This window comes from Mobula birostris, chromosome 3 (assembly GCF_030028105.1).
Source record: "Mobula birostris isolate sMobBir1 chromosome 3, sMobBir1.hap1, whole genome shotgun sequence".
Classification (NCBI taxonomy): Eukaryota; Metazoa; Chordata; class Chondrichthyes; order Myliobatiformes; family Myliobatidae; genus Mobula; species Mobula birostris.
The window spans coordinates 133880051-133897109 of NC_092372.1; positions in this window are offsets into that span (position 1 = coordinate 133880051).

A 17059-nucleotide genomic window follows, 5' to 3' on the forward strand; every position below is an offset into this window, starting at 1 on the left:
AGCTATATAGGACCCTGGTCAGACCCCACTTGGAGTACTGTGCTCAGTTCTGGTTGACTCACTACAGGAAGGATATGGAAGCCATAGAAAGGGTGCAGAGGAAATTTGCAAGGATGTTGCCTGGACTGGGGAGCATGCCTTATGAGAATAGGTTGAGCGAACTCAACCTTTTCTCCTTGGAGCGACGGAGGATGAGAGGTGAGCTGACAGAGGTGTATAAGATGATGAGAGGCATTGATCGTGTGGATAGTCAGAGGCTTTTTCCCAGGGCTGAAATGGTTGCCACAAGAAGACACAGGTTTAAGGTGCTGGGGAGTAGGTACAGAGGAGATGTCAGGGATAAGTTTTTTACTCAGGGAGTGGTGAGTGTGTGGAATGGGCTGTCGGCAACGGTGGTGGAGGCGCATATGATAGGGTCTTTTAAGAGACTTTTAGATAGGTTCATGGAGCTTAGAAAAATAGAGGGCTATAGCTAAGCCTAGTAATTTCAAAGGTAGGGACATATTCGGCACAACTTTGTCTGCTGAAAGGCCTGTATTGTGCTGTAGTTTTTCTATGTTTCTATGAGCATTTGATGGTTCTGGGCCTGTAGGCCCTGGTGTTTAGAAGAATGGGGAGGGGGGAGACCTCATTGAAATCTTTCAAATATTGAAATGCCTAGATAGAGTAGATGTGGAGAGGATGTTTCCAATAGTGGGGGAGTCTAGGACCAGATGGCACAGCCTCATAATAGTGGACACCCATTTAAAATTGAGATGAAAAGGCAGAGAGTGGTGAATCTATGGAATTCATTGCTACAGATGGCTATGGAGGCCAAGCCATTGGGTGTATTTAAAACATAGGTTGTTAGATTCTTGATTAGCCAGGACATCAAAGGTTACAGGGAGAAGACAAAGGAATGGGGTTGAGACGGATAATAAATCAGCCATGATGGAATGTCAAGGCAGATGCAATGGGCCAAATGGCCTAATTCTGCTCCTGTGTCTTATGATCTTATGATCCCAGAGCAGAATCAACCCCTTCAGGTGGATCGTTTTATAAGTTAATGGAGAACAGCGGTATGTGAGTTTCTTTGAATGAGTATCAACATGCAAGTCAATGCGCATGTATCCCACCGTTAAGAAAAGACAAGAAGCATCTGGAATCATGTCTATATTGAATAAGCTTTCCATTTACGTTCCGGAGCAGTTACTATTGACGGAACACCTGTCCCAACTGTTTCAGAAATGCCAGTGAAGAGCTTGGACCGGTGGTATGATGCTAAGCTCAAGGACACCGAGCAGGTTAAACAACTCAAAAAGGATACCATCATAAACATAGATCGCATCAACAAGACCTGGCTGCCAGGAAAACTCAGGCTGTGGTGCTTCCAGTTCGGCATACTCCCAAGACTCATGTGGCCTTTAACAGTGCGTGAAATCCCCATCAACAATGTGGAAAAGCTCGAAAGAGTGATCCGCACACATATGAAACAGTGGCTTGGACTTCCACGATGCTTAAGTCCTGTTGGACTGTACAGGAACAGCAAATTAGAATTACCAATTGCAAGTCTTATGGAAGAATTCAAATGCATGACCCTCACTAAATCTGAAGATACTGTTATTTGAATGGCACCCCCCCACCCCATGTGGCAATGGGGAGGAAGTGGACTTCATCTGAAGCTGTTCAGAGTGCTAAGTTTGCTCTTCACTTTAGGGATGTGGATGGCCAAGTTCAACTTGGTAGAGCCGGGCTCGGATTTGTCCCAAAGGCTCCTCAATGGTATAAGGCAACATCAGTGCAGAAGAGACGGCTCATGGTGGAGGAGTTGAGAAGACAGGAGAAGGCAGAGCGACACGCCAGGGCCGTCTCAATGGCCAAACAGGGCCAATGGACTAATTGGGAGAGCCTGGAAAAGAGGAAACTCAGCTGGCATGACATCTGGGAGATGGAGGGATCTCGGCTAAGTTTTGTCATCGGAGCCACTTATGACCTCCTACCCACACCCCAGAACTGGAACCAGTGGTGAGGAGAAGACCCTGTTTGCTCTCTTTGTCAAGCACCTGGATCACTAGGCACATTTTAACAGGATGCACCACGAGTCTCAGCCAGGGGCAGTATACTTGGCGGCATAACCAAATTCTCAGACAGCTGACATCAATCTTGGAACAGAGGCGAATCACCACAAATGCTCTCCCACAAACATTGGCAAGGAATGTTCACATCACATGATTTGTACCAGCAGGCCAACCTCCAGACCACCATATAACATCAAAACAGGTAAGCATCCTGCAGGTTGCTCAGGATTGGAAAATGAACGTGGACTTGGAAAAAAAGCTTGTATTTCCCCCAGACATTGCAGCTACAACACTCCGGCCAGACATCGTCCTGTGGTCCACAACAGCCAAGCTGGCATATGTTGTGGAATTGACAGTACCATGGGAAGATGGTGTTGAAGAAGCTTATGAGAGGAAAAAGTCCAAGTACTCTGAACTGGCAACTGAAGCTTCTCAGAACAGCTGGAAGATCAAGATTTCCCTGTAGAAGTGGAATGCAGGGGATTTGTGGCTACATCTACGACCAGTCTATTGAAGAAGATGGGGGTGATGGGTCACTCACTCCAGCAAGCAATCAAGTCCTTGTCAAATGCAGCAGAATAAAGCAGTAATTGGATTTGGATTAAAAGGAAAGACAACAACTGGGCTGCAAGATAAAGACAGGAGGGTATGGACCTGAGGGGGTGGGGGTGTATCTGGGACATCAGGTTGCACCGTTGAGCCATCTGGAGACGTCGTGGCTTATCAACAAAATGTCAAAGAAGGAGGGTGCTCACCTGATAACCCCGATGAGATACCTACCTTCCTTGTCACCACTCCAAGCCAACTGCCAACATCGAGAGTGCCGACTTATCATAGGGATTGAAACATCAAGTCCTATTAGCTCTACTGATCTACTCTCAACACTCTGATCCATTCTCTAATATCAACAGCTATGTTTCTACTAGGTTTAGGGTATTGATCTACTCTCAATACCCTCAATCTGTACCTTCATTCATTGCTTTAAATAAATTCAACTGATGTATTGATTTAGATATTTAAGCAGTCTTTATGTTTTGCTATTTTTCTCTTGATGCGTTTCAGCTTTCTTTTATCTCTTCCAGCTCTCCTCTAGATTTGGCCAATCCATCAGCAATCTGTGAAGTGAATATCATCCAGCTCATTTTGTTCAGGTATACTTGCTCTTCATCATTGCTATTCCTTCACCTCTACCGCCTCACAAAAAAAAAGCTGCAAAGGCATGCACTTTGAGCAGGTAAATGTTTCAGGTAGGTCCATGGTATAGTACTCAATAAGTTCTGTATCTCCATCATCACTACCTCGAGCAAAGTACTCACTTTGAAACTTGCCACAGACTCATCTGTTTCATTTGTTCAATCACTTCACACACACTGTGTAACATCTGCCATTTCCATGTTCCTCATTTGATATGGTATTCTCTAATATCAACAGCTGTGTTTCTACTATGTTGAATTTGTCCACTAGAACTTCTCACTGTGATATTTGTACTTCTCCATTTCCTCAATTCTGCTGAGAAATTTTAATGTCAAAGCTTCTTCTCTCTTTCCCTTCCTTTGTAGAATGGCAACCCAGTATCTATAGCCCCTATGATGTATGGAGATAGTTGGGTCTGAAGGAGCAGCTTGGAAATATTAATCTTGTAACAGATGTATCAGTGTGTGAAAAATGTACAGCAATACAATAAAAATGTTGCTAACTTTTGATGAACTTACTATTTTTTAACCCTTGTATCAGATTCATATGTGCATAAGAGAAACGAACAGGTTAGTCTGGCTAACCTCGCAAAATGGAATAGGAACTAACCACTGAAAGATGATCAATCAGTGTTCACTTGGGGAGTGAAGAGACACACATAAATACTTTGACAAAGATGAGCTGTTGCTTCATGTTTTTTTTAATGGGAAAATAATCAGAAGCCTGATGCCAACAGCAATATAAACAGTGTATATAACTGGACTGCCAAGAAGATTGCTCTGATGACCTGAATTTTCAAACACAAGCAAGAGTTTATGCGATTGAGTCATTTGTTGAATATTTTATATTATTTGATTGTTTCCTGCTGTGCATTAGTTATTTATTTAATGAATACTATTTGAACAATTAACATCATGATTCTGGGCTTTTGGAAAGAACATGGTTACATGGAAAGCAATTGAGGCAGTGCTTCATCATTAGAATGAGATTTAGTGAGAATTCTAGGGTACGTGGCAAGCAGGTGGTGATGAGGTGCCTGACCCCAAGGAGAAGGTAAACCATCTTGGATCTGACAATGTGAGACATTAATCCTTGCAAGCGGAACAAGTGCTACACCTGCCCTTATACCTCCTCCCTCACTACCAATCAAGGCCCCAAATAGTCCTTCCAGGTGAGGCAAAACTTCACCTGTGAGTTTGTTGGGGTCATCTACTGTATCCGGTGTGGCCTCCTGTATATTGGTGAGACCCGATGCAGTTTGGGAGACAGCTTCGCTGAGCACCTACAGTCTGTCCACCAGAAAAACCGGGATTTCCCGGTGGCAACCCATTTTAAGTCACACATCAAAGTTACTGGTGAATGCAGCAGGCCAGGCAGCATCTCTAGGAGGAGGTACAGTCGACGTTTTGGGCCGAAACTCTTCATCAGGACTAACTGAAGGAAGAGCTAGTAAGAGATTTGAAAGTGGGAGGGGGAGGGGGAGATCCAAAATGTTAGGAGAAGACAGGAGGGGGAGGGATGGAGCCAAGAGCTGGATGGTTGATTGGCAAAAGGGATATGAGAGAATCATGGGACAGGAGGCCCAGGGAGAAAGACAAAGGGGGGGGGGGAACCCAGAGGATGGGCAAGGGGTATAATCAGAGGGACAGAGGGAGAAAAAGGTGAGAGAGAGAAAGGATGTGTGTATATAAATAAATAACGGATGGGGTACAAGGGGGAGGTGGGGCATTAATGGAAGTTAGAGAAGTTAATGCTCATGCCATCAGGCTGGAGGCTACCCAGACGGAATATAAGGTGTTGTTCCTCCAACCTAAGTGTGGCTTCATCTTCACAGTAGAGGAGGCCGTGGATAGAATGTCAGAATGGGAATGGGATGTGGAATTAAAATGTGTGGCCACTGGGAGATCCTGCTTTCTCTGGTGGACAGAGCGTAGTGTTACGTACCCCGTAACTGGGTTGTCAAACCAGTAGAAATGGACCACTCAGTTGGAGTCTGGATTACTGGAACTAAGAAAGTTTTATTAAAGAAATAAGCAACACAGTACTCTAATAGTAAGAATATAAATGCAACAGGTTAGCAATGATAAACACACATGTACACAGCACTAGGATAATAGGATCAATCAAGCTCTATCGCCGTCTAGGGGTAAATGACCAGTTTCAAGTGACGCAAAGTTCAGTTCAATTGAGTTCAGTTCAGTTCACAGTAATCACTGTTGCGCCATTGGGGGTGACGGGGGCGAGAGAGAATGAATGAATATTCAAATCGGATTCCAAACAGACCTTTGATATTCCTCGCAGTCAGCTTTCGGGCGAGCCCTTTGTAATGTCTTCTGAGGTCACCGACTGTGACCCCTCCGTTTCAGATATGATCGTTCTTCTGCGGTGAACCCAGCACCCAGGCAAGGGCGGACACACACACCAGGTTCCCGCCGATCCGTACCTTTCCACCCTGCGCGTCTATGGCTGGTCCCGTGACCAGACCTCCAAAATACTCCCACCAACTAGTGGGGGGGGGCACACCGCTTTCAGGGTCTCATTACCTCGTGGAGTCGTGTGTCCATTGCCTTAGCGAACCTGTCCTTTTTTATCCCCCTGCTGGGGTATCGCCTGTCCATCACACTTCAAACAGTTCAGTGTTCAAAAGGAGCCGGTCTTGACAATACCCAGCCCGGGGTCTCCTTCCATTAAACTCTCTTGTCTCTTCATTAACATTTCCAAATGCTGCTCCATTGTCTTACTTATCTCTCTCTCCTGAAGACAGGTGGCAGATCAACTGTTGATCCCACTGGTGCTAGCACAGGACAGTTAACATCTTAGTCTATGTGTACTTTTGTAAACCTCTTTCGTCACAGTAGGTGTTCAACAAAACGATCTCCCAGTCTGTGTCGGGTCTCGCCAATATATAGAAGGCCACATCGGGAGCACTGGACGCAGTATATCACCCCAGCTGACTCACAGGTGAAGTGTTGCCTCAGCTGGAAGGACTGTCTGGGGCTCTGAATGGTGGTAAGGGAGGAAGTGTAAGGGCATGTGTAGTACTTGTTCTGCTTACAAGGAATAGTGCCAGGAGGGAGATCAGTGGGGAGGGATGGGGGGGGGGGGGAACGAATGGACAAGGGAGTCGCGTAGGGAGCGATCCCTGTGGAAAGCGGGGGGGGGGATGCCCCTTTCTTTAAAAAAGGAGGACATCTCCCTCATCCTGGAATGAAAAGCCTCAACCTGAGAGCAAGATGCCCCACCTCCCCCTCATACCCCATCAGTTATTTATTTATATACACACATTCTTTCTCTCTCTCTCCTTTTTCTCCCTCTGTCCCTCTCACTATACCCCTTGCCCAACCTCTGGGTTTTTCCCCCCCTCCCCCTTTTCCTTCTCCCTGGGCCTCCTGTCCCATGATCCTCACATATCCCTTTTGCCAATCACCTGTCCAGCTCTTGGCTCCATCCCTCCCCCTCCTGTCTTCTCCTATCATTTGGATGTCCCCCTCCCCCTCCCACTTTCAAATCTCTTAAGAGCTCTTCCTTCAGTTAGTCCTGACGAAGGGTCTCAGCACAAAACGTTGACTGTACCTCTTCCTAGAGACGCTGCCTGGCCTGTTGCATTCACCAGCAAATTTGATGTGTGTTGCTTGAATTTCCAGCATCTGCAGAATTCCTCGTGTGTACCCATTTTAATTCCACTTTCCAATCCTATTCTGACATGTCAGTCCATGGCCTCTTCTACTGTTGCAATGCGGCCATGCTCAGGTTGGAGGAGCAACACCTTATATTCCATCTGGGTAGTCTCCAATCTGATGGCACGAGCATCGATTTCTCAAACTTCCGGTAATGACCTCTCCCCCCCCCCGCTTCACAGTTCCCCATTCCCATTTCTCTGTCTCAATTTATCTCCTTACCGGTCCATCACCTCCCTCTGGATTTCCAATCCCTGCAGGTATTCTCTTGTTCACTAATTCCACTATTCACTTTTCCCTACCAAAAATGAACATAAATGGAAATCATCAGCAGGGCAAAGTGAATTGTTGGATAGTGTGTGATTTATGGAAGAAGTGAAAACAGGACAGCGTGTGTTCCAGAACGGTTGAGGGAAAGGATTTGAAAATATCTCATGAATGACAGCTGGTGATTGTGGTTAAAGATGAAAAACCATTGCAGAGGAGGTCTAATCTTGTTGTGCAGTGTCTGAAAAAATACCCATGCACTTTCCGGTTCCACAAAATTGTTTAAAAACCTACTTTTTGGGTCCTTCCAAATCCGAATACCTCTTCCGACTGGGTTGATGTGACGGTAAAGCTACACTGCATAGACCTCTGGTTAAAAGTTGCAGTCAGGCCCTGAAAACATCAGTAATATCTATTCAGCATACTTATATCAGGATCCAGTTTTTTACAGAGGTCCAAATCTGTTGCACCCAATAGCCCAAATTGTAGGGTTTACTAATGCATGACAAGAAAGATGGTAGTTTACCTAACAGTATAAGATTGGTGCTTAAACACAAAAATCTAATGGCTCACTGAAATACAGTAGCTTCCCACTGAGCATACAGCCAATCTATGTTGTTTACATGCGGCTCTGAATTTGGCATTGTTTTTGTAAGGTAACCTGCGTGACATGTGCATTCATGGGAAATGTAGGAAAAATCTTGCTTTTCTCTAATGCCTTTCATGAGTTCAGCACATTCCAAAACTCTTTACAACAAACAGCCGCTTCCTTACTGTACGTGTGATGTTAATGGCAATGCCCTTCTATGAGGCAATTGTGCTGTACAAAATTGCACCTCGAAGGGAAACATGAAGGAATGCAAGGCAGATGTAGAACTACCCTTCTAACTCAATGTTCTTTCCTCTTAACTTTATATCCCAATATATGCTCCAAAGAGAAATAGCAGATCTACTGAGTGACTGCGCTGTCAGCGGTTTAGCAAAAGCGAATCACAAATCTACTTGCAGAATTGCATATTAGACATTCATCACATCCAGTTCATCATAGTTTTGAGATATTAGGAGTGAAATATAAATGAAAAGGGAGGGTGCACACAGGAGAAAACCAAATCAAATTCCAGAGATAATATAAAGATACCTATAAAAATATTTAAGGGGACACCAGAAGCTTCAGGTTTACAACATAGACAACTAGTTTTAAGTGTTTCTAACAGGAAATGAATTACCTGTAGGTTAACATGGTGGTTAGTTAACAAAAAACATAAAAGGCATTTTAGGTACTATTTTTTAAAACAGGAAAATACTGGAAAGAATAAAATCCACGATGGGAAGCTGTCAGGTCAGAACAGAGTTTCCTTGTGTTATATAAATACCTTTATTTCATTGGAAAGATTTATTTTTAATGTGTTTATTCCCTCATTTTGGGCCATGTTTCCTTCTTCACTCAGACCTTGGGCCAATGTGGCCGAACAAGGCATGTAAATATATTGCCTTCAGCAGTATGTTTGCCCTGAGAGATTTGTCTTCACTTCAAAGATGAGACATTTCCAAAGCTCAAATCTAATCTCAGCCAAAATTAGGTAGAGACAGATGTATCAACATGACTAGGAGTCAATAAGCGCCAGTATTATCCAGCATGACCTGCAATAATATTTAAACATTTCTTTAAAAGGGTTGACACGCAATAAATTAGCAATTATTATGATGAACAATGAAAATATTCTTAGCAAAATCAAATCTGATTATTTAAGCAACAATAGGGTATCACTCAAGTTATTTTAAATTATTGTTGCTATTTTACTTTTCATCCCTCATAAATATTTCAGATTTTCAATAGAAGATGATTGCTCTCCAAAGTCACAGAGAAACAGAAATTTCTCTGTTTCAGCCATTCTGGTCCACGCCCAAAGTGTGAGTGCAGCAGAGCTTTGGCTGGGACATGATTTCTGTCTACACTGAAAACAGTATCTTTGTAGTCTAAGTTCATAATGGAAGGAAAAAAATGCAACACTAAAAATATTTAATGCTGGCAACCATTTGAGATGATTAGTGAATGAAGCTTTTTTTGTTATTTCTCTGCTTCCTATAATAGTACTTCAGCTGGTTTTATTTCACCTTGATTCAACAACACATTCGATAACTGTGTCAATCAAAACACTTGCATTTTTTACACATTCTAGGACACAGATTTATCTTTTGTTTGTCCCAGTTCTCCAATTAAGAACAAACCAAGTTGGTTTTCCTGGCCTAATTTTATAACGATAATCTTGACTATTGCTCAAATCAGGAATCAACAAGAAGTAATCAATTATACAACAAGAGTCAGGCAAGTGTGGCCAGAGGGTTATTGCCTTCAGCTAGATAGGTCTCACCTGTAACGAGGCAGGACTGGTACAGCTCCAGGCCTGGGCAGTCACAGCCTAGTGCTTTATATTTCTGCCTGGACTAAAGGATTACAGGCACCTTCTGTTCGATAAGGAAACACGAGAGCAAGGATTTGATTGTGGATTTCAGGAAGGGGAAATTGAGTGAACACACCCCAGCCCTCACTGAAGGATCAGCAGTACAAATGGTGAGTGGTTTTAACTTCCACACAATCCAGGTTCAGCACAAATCTCAGTGAGATCTTAGCCTTCCTTTGAAAATTATGTATTTTCTGTCATCATAACCATTCTGTTTTCATGGAAGAGAGTACAGCACAGGAACCGGCCAGCTGGCCCACAATGTTGTGCCAAGCCTGCTAAAAGCAAATCAAAAACACCCAAACACTAATCTCTACCACCTACACCATGTCCATATCCCTCCACCTGCCTATCAAAATGTCTGTTAAAAGGCTCTATGGTGGCATTTGCCTCTACCAGCATACCAGGCAGCGCATTCCAGATGTTCACCACTCTCTCAGTCAAAAAAATATCCCCCACATCCCCCTTGAACCTACCCCCTCTCACTTTCATTGCATGCCATCTGGTTGAAGATATTTCAACCCTGGGTTACAGAGATTCTCTGTCCACTTTACCTATGCCTCTCATAATCTTGTACGTTTCAATCAGATCTTCTCTCAGCCTCTGATGCTGCAGAGAAAACAACTCAAGTTTAATTAAGCCTCTTGTAATAACACATGCCCTCTAACCCAGGAGGTATCCTGGTGAACCTCTTCTGCATCCTCTCAAAAGCCTCAACAGCCTTCTTCTCATGGTGTGACCAGAACTGTATGCAATATTCCAGATGTGGAATAAGCAGAGTTTTGTAAAGGTGCAGCATAACCTTCTGACTTTTGAACTCAGAAGTAATAATGCTTCCTGTAATAACATTTCTCCCCTGTGCATGTAGCACTTCTGTCTGCTTGTACTGAGTAACCTTATATGGCTAATCTTATTTCATATCTTGCTGTATGTTCTCTGGATCTTTGATATGTTAATTATCTCTGGATCGACAGAAAGAGGGAATGTTGTCATATGTCTTGCCTTTTGGATGACCTTATTTTAATCAAGATCCTATCTGCTTGCTTAGATAGATGGAAAGGATTTCATTGCAAACAGGCAATTTTGGCTGATAACAACCTACAAAGTTACATAAATACTATTGATAATCCGTGGGTGAAATGGACTCTTAAAATATGGAAAACTATTATAAAAGAATATAAACTAGAGGGAGACATTGCAATTCTTAAATGGTGTGCATATGACTCAGATTTTATGCGAATAAACTGGATGCTTGATTTAAGGACCGGACAGCTAAAGGAATAACAGCAATTTGCAATATAATGAAACAAGGAATACTGTTCAGTTTTGAAATGCTCAAAGAGAATACTTATTAGAAAAACAAGACTTTTATCGGTATTTATAGATGCGACAGTATGTTAATAGGATGGTTAAGAATGTAACCAAGGCAAGTACATGTCTGATGGAGCTATTTAGAAAAGCATATAATTCAGACAATGGTAGTAGAACCATTTCAAGCATGTATAAGGGTTTGTCAAATCTTAAAACACATTCGATTTCATACATTGAAACAAAATGGGAGAAGGGAGAAGGGATAATAATACCTGAGGAAGAATGGACAATAATATGGATGTATCAATGGAACTGTACCAGTTCACAGAAATGGAGGGAGCTCGGGTGGAATAACTTGATAAGATATTTTATTGCACCCTCTCAGAAATCCCATTATGATAGCAACCTCCCTGTTTGCTGGAGAAATTGTGGAAATCAAAATGCAAACCATTATCATATTTTCTGGGAATGCCCTGTTATCAAAGACTATTGGAGTGGGATACATAATGCCCTACAAGACATCTTTAAATGTGAAATACCCTTAGCCAGTAAGACCATATATTTTGGGTATATACCTCAAGAATGGTTGAAAAGAGATAAATATTTAATGAATATACTGCTAGTGGCTGGTAAAAAGACTCTAACCAGGAAATGGTTATCACAGGAGAGCCCAACTTTAAATGTATGGATGGAAATTACAATGGGCATTTACAAAATGGAGAAGATAACAGCATCTGTTAATCGTAAGTTGGAACAATTTGATTCATACTGGGAAAAATGGTTTATTAACTACATAACACCTCCTAGGCCTGATTTTATTCTCACAAGTCAATGAATATGTTATATAAAAAAAAATCACTCCCTACTTTGTACATAGTTTTCTTCTTTCGATTGTTCTTTCCTTCCTCTCCTTTCTGTAGGTGTACACCTCAGATAAATATTATATGGAGATTTGTGACAAATATGATTATATGATATATATGTACAGTGTCTGAAATACATCTTATGAAAATGTTTGTTTGATGATGAACTTCAGTAAAAAATAAATTACAAAAAAGGAAAAGATTTCATTACACAATGTGAACAAGAATATGAGGTGCCCTGGGCAGGTAGCCCACATCAACAACTAAAGAAATCATTTCTTTACAGAATGTAAAAATTGGCCATGTATAAATTTGTTATTTCATGCATCTGCCTTTGAAGTATCAATAATTACACTAGATTTAGTTGTAAGACCTGGGAGTGTGATAAAATGATTTTTGAATGCAGATATTCTCCATTAATATATTCTCATTGCAACTTTAACCCCAAAATGAAAATATAGCATAAAATTATTTTGTTAGCTAATACTTAACTGCAGAACTCTATTTAGATATTTTGAATAGAGTGCTTTTTCTAAAAGATTTATTTTTCATTTGCACAACTGGATAACTTTATTAAGTCTGTACATTAAGAAAGCAATGTAATGTTTCTTAAGTTTCTTTTAGATATTTTGGCAGCATGGGTTTAGTTCAGACATCTAGTATATTGAATTTGTCCAGTGCGTTCTGCAGGTTACAGTATTTGGCCTTGGGTAATTTAGCATTTTCAAGAACCTGAAACCAAACTCTCATTATAGATTGGCCATGATAATATAATTGTAATAACCAGATTAATATGAGAGAAACTTCAACCTATTAACAGAAAAACCAAAGGCATATCGGGTGGGGAGGGGGTGAGATGGAACTAGATCATGCACAGAAAATGTAAACAAGGGGCATTAATGACTTGTGAGGTCAGCAAAGAATAGGCTAAGATGCTGGAACATATTCTCTTTAAGAAAGATGAAATGTTGGAACTTTAGGATAGATAAGTCCCTGAAGATGGATGGGATATACTCCCAGGTTACTACAAGCAGTGAGAGAAGAAGTTGCTGCACTTTTAGTGATGATCTTTGTGTCCTCAGTGGCCACATGATTAATACCAGTAGATTGGAGGGTAGCAAATGTTATTCCTTTGTACAGGAAAGGTAATTATAATAATCCTGCAATTAAAGACCTTTAAGTTTTCCATCAGAGGCAGGTAAACTATAGGACAAGATTCTTAGAGACAGCGTTTATGAGCATTTGGAAAAGATGGTCTGAATAGGGATAGTCAGCATTGTTTTGTGAGAAACAGGTGGTGTCTCATAAGCATGATTGAATTCTTCAAGCAAGTGACAATACAAAGTAATGAAGGTAGATCAGTGGATACGGTGTGTATGGACTTTATTGAAGTTTCCCATGATAGGCTCCTTCAGAAAGCCAGAAGGCATGGGATCCAGGGAAACCTGGCTGAGTGGATGTAGAATTGGCTTGTCCACAAGAAGGCAGAGGGTTGCTGTAGATGGAGTGAATACTGACTGTAAGTTTGTAACCAACGGTGCTCCTCTGAGACCTGCTCTGGGACACCTGCAATTTCTGATTTTTATAAAGGATTTAGATGAGGAAATGGAAAGGTGGATTATTAAGGATGCAAATTACATGAGGGTTGGTGGAGTTGTGGATAGTGTGGAGACTTATCATAGGTTGCAACAGTAGATTAACCGGATGCGGAGCTGGGATGAGAAGTGGCAAATGAAGTTCAAGCCACAAAAACGTGAAGTGATTTCCTTTAGAAGGTTGGATTTGAAGGCAGAATACAGGGTTAATGGCAGGATTATTAGCAGTGTGGAGAAACAGAAGTATCCAACAAAATTGCTATGCAAATTGATAGGGTTGTTAAGATGCCGTATGGTGCGTTGGTCTTCATTAGTCAGGGGATTGAGTTCAAGAGCCACAAGGTAATGTTGCAGCCCCATAAGACCCTAGTTAAAACACACTTGGAACATTGTTGTTCTGTTCTGTTTGCCTCATTATAGGAAGTACGTGGAAGCTTCACAGAAGGTGCAGAGAAAATTTACAAGGATGCTGGCTGGACTAGAGAGCATGAGGATAAGTTGAATGAGCTAGGGCTTTCCTCTTTGGAGAGAAGAGGATGGGGGGTGAATTGATACAGGTGTATAAGATGATAAGACGCATAGATAGGATGGACAGCCAGCACCTTTTTCCCAGGACAGCAATGGCTAATATGAGAGGGATAGTTTTAGGGTATTTGGCAGAAAGCAAGAGGAGTTACAGAGAGTGCATGGACCACACTGCCAGATGTTGTGGTAGAGGAAGGTAAATTAGGGAGACTCTTAGAAGGGCACAGGATGAAAGAAAAATGGAAGGCTATGTGGGTGGGAAGAGTAGATTGATTTTGGAGTAGGTTAAATGTTGGTACAAAACTGTAGGCTGAAGGGCCAGTACTGTGCTGTAATGTTGTATGTTTTCTAAATCAGATTCAAGTAAAATTGTTCCAAGGTTATTAAATCAGGTTTGGATATGCAATAATTCAGTTCTTAATTGACTGGCATATTGTTGATAACAAAAATCCTATTCTCAGCGCCTACAATTTTCTGAAACTACCAAAGTATTTCTGAAATATCATCTCTATTTTATTTCCATTTTTTCCTTCTGAACAATGTATCAACTAATTAAGAAAATGTAACACAACACACCTGCAGTAACACAAACTACCTTGTATTCATTTCGTTGCTGTAATCAGTGAGATTAAAATCTGATTTTCTTCCTGTACCATAAGCAAATTCTTCCATTTTTTCAATATTAATTACGAATTGCTGATTTGATTTAAAACCTGAAGGATTACACCAACTAGCTGCTTACAAAACTAATCAAAGCAATTACATCTATATTTCTTTAACTGAGATTGTCAATGTTGATTCTAGCACATATTTTATGAGGTAGTTCATGTGTCAACCAAAGAATAGGTGAGTTATTCAATAATCATTAATAATATACCTCTGGCCTTCTGGTATTATGTACTGCTTGGGATTGTCTGTTGCTGAATATCTATACTTACAGCACAGGGGAAATCAAAGATCCCATCCCGTCGCAAATCCATGAGCTTGATGAAACAACTCACTTATCCTTAATGCTTCCATCATAACCCCCATGAATTTTAATGTGATACTGAGATGATTACACAATGTCATGAATGTTGCTTAAAGCAGAAAAAGATCTCAATGAGTTCCCTTGAGGCAACCTAATTTATACTTGTGCAGAACACTGAGATCTGAGCCTTAGGGGAAAAAATGCATTTCCTGTTGAATCAGGAATTGGAAATCACTATGCTGCATTTGACATTTATTCAATCTCTTCAGAATTTAAGCAAATGTCAAACATAACCTCTTATTCATAATTCCAGGAAAAATAGCTGAGGCAGTGTCTTGAGTTGCAGAAATCAGCTGTTTATTTGGGCCTGACCCTTTTCTGGAGCTGATGTCAATGTGGTTCTCTGATTTTAAAAAGAGTAACTAACCCATGACAGGCCTCTGCTGATGCCACTTTTCAACTTACTACTGGAAAGCCTGAAGGGCTAATTTCCTCCTCCCCTTCCTTCCAAAGGGGAAATACCTGGCCACCCTGCGATAATTAAGAACTTATGCCAAGGCTATACCTTCTGCACACTAACTAAATTAAAGGTCCCAAATTCTGTAAAACTAATCCACTGCTACAAAAAGTGGTACATCAGGAAATTCCTTCCCACTAGTTTTACCTCTAATCCTATCAAGCATTCTGGATTCAACAACATTAGGGTAATTTAAGGGGTTCCTAGAATCTTGCACTGTGGTTTGTCTAATTAATTACTGGAGCAGTGAGTGAGATGCAACATTGTGCTTTGCTTGTGGGCTCTCCTCAAGTGTTTTTTTTTGCACCCAGCAGAGAACTATCAATCAAATATCCTTCATTGAATATAATAAACTTTCAATTGTAATTTCTGGTAAAACAAACTATTCAAATATTTTTACAGCTCACAAGTGCACATTTACACTTCTTTGTGCAACAATAGGAACTGACTTGATAGTCAAAATGTATCTTTGGTTACATAGAAGGTGTTAGAGGTGGTATCTTGACAGAAAATGAGACCATTCATGAGAGACATTCCTGCTATACGCAGTATGTAAGTAAATTACATAATAATAATGTAATTTACTTAATAATGTAATTTACTTGGTATTGAATGGTAGACGTTAATGCACATAACCACTGCTTTATTATTTTAGCTTTTAGAGCACCGAGTGAAATTAGGTGAAAATAACTAATGGAATTGAGATTTACAGTTTTGTTTAGAAAGAGACAAAACCTTTTTCTAGTCCCTTTAAGGTAACAAGAGAAACCTGATCACATTCCTAAAAGGAGAACAGGAGATGAGTGTAAGGTTCCTGACCTCTGTAGGACAAGAGTACCTGAAAGTTAATACTTTTCTGCTAAGTCTGTGGAAAGGTAAATTTTTGGGGGTGGAGGTTGGTCTGTGAAAAGCAGGGCATCTGAAAAGTGAAGATATACAGTACCTGACTCTTTGGTTCTTAAAGGAAAATTCACGCTCTCGAGCCTTGCTTTTGGAGTTATAAGGAGAGTGAGTGCAGTGAAGAGTGAAACTAATTTTTTCAACTGTGTGATTCTGGTAATAACTAATAATTTTGGGGGGTAGAAACAGTGTCATGATTTTATTGTAGAACTTATAAAACTGCACAGGACCTGCAAAAAAATGTAGACCTGAAACTCCCTTGAGACTTCTTTAGTTCATGATGAATGAAGTATTTTGAAGTACTGTACATCTAAATTCTGTGGAACATCCTGAACGTTACAGATGTTATATGGTTATATCAAAATTACTGAAAATCTCTTAGATGACTTTGTCTCACAGCAGTATATCAACCAGCAACTGTCTGTGTCCCTGCCATGCTCTGCTATTGGCCAAGTTCCATCAGCTTAAGAATTCAATTTTTGAATTCACTTCCTATTTACCAAACATCAATTCTCTAAATTGAGGAAAACAAAGCCCACCACCTCGATTCATACTCAAAAGAATCTCCACAAGTGATTTTCCTTCAGTGTGCCAGTGGCTTGTTCAATTTTAATTCAAGTTTGGATATAATCAACATTGTAGCATCAACTTGAATTATTGATTATCTTCCTTAGTGGTCTTAAACACAATAATAGATTTAATTGATTTTGATAGTGAATTT